The 6,000-nt window shown below is 42.5% G+C and overlaps 1 protein-coding gene across 1 annotated transcript in view; it reads right to left on the reverse strand.

The window, feature by feature from the left end:
- The window catches only part of LOC118379643 (contactin-2-like), a 114,678-nt gene extending 110,124 nt beyond the window's left edge, over nt 1-4,554 (reverse strand). Inside the window, exons 1-2 of the mRNA XM_052473760.1 lie at nt 4,413-4,554; nt 3,946-4,093 (exon numbers count right to left, since the gene is read on the reverse strand). The gene's annotated coding sequence lies outside the window, so the exon portion shown is untranslated. The remainder of the gene's footprint in view (nt 1-3,945; nt 4,094-4,412) is intronic.
- Between the last annotated feature and the right edge of the window lie 1,446 nt (nt 4,555-6,000).

Consider the following 6,000-nt stretch of genomic DNA (forward strand, 5'->3'; position numbering starts at 1 on the left):
ATCATGAAATAGTAATTAACTAGGAAGTTGGGGCACCATGAGAAAATGTTGTTTAAAGAGTTGCAATTTCACAATTTTAACTCTTTCACATATTTTCATATCCTATCGATTAGTCACTTCATAATGTATTATTACCTCATCAATCATATTCTGAATGTCGCAATTCCTTGGATATCTGCACGAACCCTAGCATAAATTAGCGATATACAAATTGGCTTAAGTATTTATTTACTAACTAACAAAATAATTACACAGAATTATATAAATACACTCACAAGAAAAAGTCCCTAGTGGAAGAAACCGATATGACGGCTTGGTAGACAAATGAAAGGGGTGGGGACAACTCAAGAGTGGGAAAGCCAGAGAAAAAACACGAATATACAGTTGATAACTACACCCATGGAAATGCTAATACTTTACAAATAGCTATATAAAGAAATTTAATTTGATATGATTTGAACATGCACAGCCGCTTATTCGAAAATAAATTGCAATTTACATATTTACAAGTGTATGCCTTTGTTGTCTCTCGCCGGTCCGTCTGCTGGAGGGAGTCGACAAAAAAGTCTATGGTTGCGTTCCCCAGAAGTCCCAAGGACTTTCTTGGTTGTAGTTTTCTCAGCGAGCTTTGGATGTTGTAATGGATACTTCAGACTTACCCCTGGTCGCTTGATAAGGAAATGTTCTCCAGAATGGATCTTTCAGAGTACCATTCGGTCGTTCGATCGGTTGCATTTACCAGACTAAAATAATTAAACAGCTGCAGACTGAATAATTGGTCTTTGGTTTGTAGATTTCTTAACCATTTCAGCGTGGGGATGATGCCCACGTTCTCTGGTCTTGTCCTTTGGTAGAGTTGTAGTTTAAACCATTTTACAACATCTGGCTCATGCCTTGGTCTGCTTGGTCTATATAGTGGTAGATTTCTCAACCATTTGTAACTTATTCAGCAGGCGCTGCACGTGATTGGTCTCATGTCACTATTTCTATTTAAATTGCCAACCATTTCCATGCTTTCTGGTCTCATATACATTTTGTCAGAAGTGGGTTTTATACTGGAGTAGAAAAGGGGGCGTTCCATGACGCCGATGTAAATGTCTGTGCTCACAGGGGCATGGCCACTGACTGATCATAAGTTTCTATGAAAAACATAAGTTTACCATTCAACATTTTATTACGTTTATGGGCAAGTTATTAGAATTACCTGGTTAATTACATAAAAAAATAAAAAGTTATTACAAATAGAAAACGTATTACATTTACCGGTGTTATTACATTTACCGTTGTTACAGAGCCTATCAAAGAGGAGCTTTAGAGCATCAAATGGAGAAGGATGCGAATCACTGAGCTCTTCCATAACCAATCAGGGCCACCCCCAGAACCTTCCAAACATTGACATGGTCACCCCCATAATGTGTTAGTTGGTCTAGTCCTTCCCATAACCTTAACCATAACCCTTTAACCTAACTCCAAAGCTTAACCCTAACCTTAACCCTAACCCCATTGTCATGGACATCCACAAAATGATTCATACCATACAAAAAGTAACATATCATACTAAATGGAGTTTCTCAGATTTACGTACAGAATTATATGAAATGCTCTGAGACAAGGTTGTTGCACCATGCAGCCAAATACTCTGTCAAGTTCAATTGTAGCCTTGTAGTTCCCAATCTGAGAGGGTTCCATACAGAACAAAGCATTCCACCAATATTCTATCTGCTCTATTTGCCCGTGTAAGACAAAGCATTCCTCTCCCTTCTATCGGTTCTAGATCTAAGATTCTAAGACGCTCTGCAGTGGTGCCATGAGTCACTGAGCAAAACATGCATACGTACACGCACACACACACACACACACACACACACACACACACACACACACACACACACACACACACACACACACACACACACACACACACACACACACACACACACACACACACACACACGCACGCACGCACGAACACACACACACACACGCATTACAGACACACAGAGCTCTGAGGGAGGATTGACCCCTGTGGTCAGCCCCTCGTTAGAGGGAGCAGAAGGAGTCTTTGAGCTAGTGGTGGGTCACCGAGACACAGAGACACAGCCAACGGGGGACAGGCAGATGCTCCGGCTAAAGGAGCTAAGCATGCTTAAGCATGGGAGGGCTAACCTTGCCAAGTTTAAAACGGGAGGAACCCCAGTACACCATCAGCAACATGAGAAGAAAGTGAATGTGCACAGCGGTCACACAGTGTCCAGACCTCAGCCTGATCATTGCTGAGGTGGTGGTGATACAGTCTTGCTGGCTTTCACATAGGAAGACAGTGCTGCTGCAGCAACACAGAGATATAAAACTCGAGGGATTCTCAAGGCTCCTCAAGGCTGAGTAGCCTATTCACGCTGTAACAACACTATAGCTAACATCTCAATTTGAGGATTAGCATGGGTCTCCTCACCACAATGCAACACTGTCACAGGCTCACAATGCCTAGATGATAGAGCAATATCCATCTCTACTACCTCTATCTTTGCCTCTTACTGGCCTCCCCAGTAAGTAGGCTACTATCACATCATCCTAAAGTAGCAGGTGTAGAAGAAATGCCTGGAACCAAACCCCCACATTCTGGTCTTGATGAGAATTTTAAAAAACTGTTGGGGAGGTTATTTTCTGCACTGTTCGACCAATCCAGTAAATATGAAGTAGGAGTTAATTAAGACACACTGTCGCATTGTTAGCGCCTGACTTCCACTTTTGGACGTTATCTTAAATTTCCCCTGGAAACCTGAATTTATGGTAGTTGTTGGCAACTCTGCTAAGGTTACTATCACACCAACGCAAGCGTGGATGCTTGACTGTTTCTGCACTGAACATTCAAAACATGCTACAGTGTTGCTTTGCCAAATAGACCAGAGCAAAAAAAAGCATAAACATGCACATTCACGCTCCACTCGCAACTTGTGTACTAACTTCGTAGTACTAGGAGTTTAATACAACGTACTTTAGAGGTGTTCTGTTGATAGCATGAAGACGCATTGATGTATTATACACTGACTGTGCTGTCGCTCGAGATAAAGAGAAACCCGAATAGGCTATTATGTGAAAAGGTTCATATTAACATTCAACACGAACTGTCTGGAGTGGTGCTCTACAACCTGGGCGCAATGCAGCGAGATACTGTATGTTCTGAATCCTGTATGTTCTTCAACATTATATGAGTAATTTGATATGTACAGTATTAATATATTGCATGTGCCCTTTCCCTTCAGCACTATTAGCCTACTCTCTTTATTGCGTTCATATTAACTGTGGACTGTTTCCTTCTCTACCTTTCCTCAGTCTACTCTACTTGACACCGCTGCTGGGTGAGTCGGATGTGTGTGCGCGCGCGTGAGCGACAGTGTGCGCCGGTGGCATCAACTATAGGTCATACACCTGACCGCCAGCCGTTCTCCTAGGCATCGTATGATGAAGGTAGGCTGTGGGTACCCTATATTCAGCGGGAGAAGCCGTGGGGTTTCTCCACCTAAAGGTTGAACTAAACTGAGTTTCCTGTCACTTTAGCTGAGATAAAACCAAAACACAAGCTAGCGTTTTACTGTTCACCAATCAGGGGGCTGTCAATGGAGCATGAACCATGCCCCTGTTTGATCTGGTAAACTATGGGAATAATCCATGAGATGTCTCAAAACGAGATGGGGGGTAACTCTAGAAGTATGATCATGCTAAATGGAATATCAGTGCGTATCTCCATCCCACACACAGTTAGTTCGTCTAATGAGGTAAAAACGGAAAACCAAACCTAAACAACCGCTCAAGCGATATCATGCATTTTGAAGCCCCTTCAACGACAGGTAAACACAATGTTTAATCCGCCCAATTTTTAGGTCAGACAACAAACACATCTCATCTGATAGTGCGACAGATAAATATAAATGCGCATTTACCTACCTCAATTAGCGGAGGAGAGCGAGCGTTTTTATTTATTTCTCTCTGCTGGCGGAGAGATGCTGAGATGTGGGTTCACTCCGGCCAGAAGGGATGTGTAGACGGCTGATCATGCGCAAGAGACACACTGATGCAGCCCGCTCAGAACGCCCTGTAATAAAGGAGACCACACGGGATTTTCAGATAATAGAAGCGTCTCTAGCCTCATCTGACAGATCTTTGTTGTCCCTCCCTCTCTCTCTACCTCGCTCTCTCTTTCCCCCCTCTCTCCCTCTCTATCTCCGTTTGTCGTCGCTCACGCTCTGTTTCCTGTCTCCCCCCTTCTGCGCTACTCAATTTAGTCAAGCTGCAGCCCCTGTCGCATTAGGATGTCCTCTCTCTCTATTCCCCTCTCATTTTCTAAAAGCAGCCCGCTTCTTTTTATTTCGCTGCTATACCCCTTTCCCACCTTTCTCTCCCCCTTCTCTCACCTTCTGTTCTCTTCTCCTCTATAATGAAACGAAGAAAAACAAAACGCGCCTGCCTCGCTTTTGTTGCCGGCCTCTCATACGCAGCAGCTACTCATTTTAGAATAGGAGCATCGGTGATTCCCTCCCCTTTCTCCCTTTTTCTCCCCCTCGCTGTTTCCCGACCGTGTGTGCTGCGCACCCGCCCCCCATCCCCCATCCTTCCCTTCACACCTCACTAATGAACATCTCATGCCCCAATATGCACACAATGTCATCACGGAGTGGGACCGGCTGTCGCACTGGGTGCTCAAGCGCTCTCCTTAAAATGATTTCCTCCGACTTTATTACACCAGTCTCATCTAGGAGTCTAGGCCTACACACACCTGAGCCCCGCTCCCAGCCTATGGGCCACATTAGGCCGCTGACACTCACAACACTAATGACAAAAGAACAGGCACAATATGAATTAGAGCCATATATAGCCTAGGCTACATATGACTTCACAAGGAATAGTAACACGCAAAAATACAGTAATAACACATGCAAGTTTAATTTGAACACTATTACAAAGCACATCCACACAGGCCTATTGTAGAGATTAACCATATGTTAAGACAATTAGCGCATACAAGACACTATTAGACATGCCTAGACTAGACAGACTAGACAGACAACTGCAACATAACATATACTGTATATCTTCACAGTTAAGATAACTCATAATACACCCATGTAGATCAGTGGTAGGTGAATTACTTACATGAGTGACACTGTATATGGGACAATTCCTTCATAGGCAAGTAATGGGTCCGTTACTGTGACAACATTCAAATCACCATTGTCGCAGAAAGTCAACATCAAATAATGTGCCAACATGAGTGTAGTTGACATGAACATGTCCAAATTTTTACTTCATCTAATTAACTCTAATAAAAAGACAGGTCATGCATTAAATGTAGTCTGAAATGAGAAAGAAGTGAATTCAACCCAATGTCATTTGCAGAATGGGAAAGTGTTGTAGGTGGCGGTAGCAGCTGTAGCAAGCAGAGTGAGTGAAATGGAGTCAAACTAATTCATTATGCAGACTCATAGAGTGTATCTACAGTATCAAACAGTGCAGGCCTGAGTCCAAGACTGTCATCTTGGCTGCATTTGAATCTCAGGGAGAGGTCATTATTGTGATATGGTGGAGCTGAAAGAGCGAGAGAGAGAGAAAACACCATCAACAATTTCTTTAAAAAATATATTGAGTATTTCTCTCTTTATACAAATGAAACTACACAATGTGTGAACAATCCACGTTTCAATTGGATGCTGAGAAGATTAAATAACAGACAATGTGGGCCAGGCTGTAAAACTCTGTGGGTTATCCATTCATTTTCAGACAAATCATTTAGTTGTTAGAAGTTTTTCATTGGAGAAGTTTATGAAGAAACCTAGAAAAATCTTGTTGTTCTCTTTTACTGCATGGGGAAATTACTACACAAATACAATACAAATTGTTTTAGTAGTAATATTTGGTCCACTCAAGGGGCCTAAAGCATGAACACTGTGCAACTATATAAGCCAATTCCTAACAACCCATTGGGATATAATCCATAGGAATGAA

Source organism: Oncorhynchus keta, chromosome 21 (assembly GCF_023373465.1).
Source record: "Oncorhynchus keta strain PuntledgeMale-10-30-2019 chromosome 21, Oket_V2, whole genome shotgun sequence".
NCBI lineage: Eukaryota > Metazoa > Chordata > Actinopteri > Salmoniformes > Salmonidae > Oncorhynchus > Oncorhynchus keta.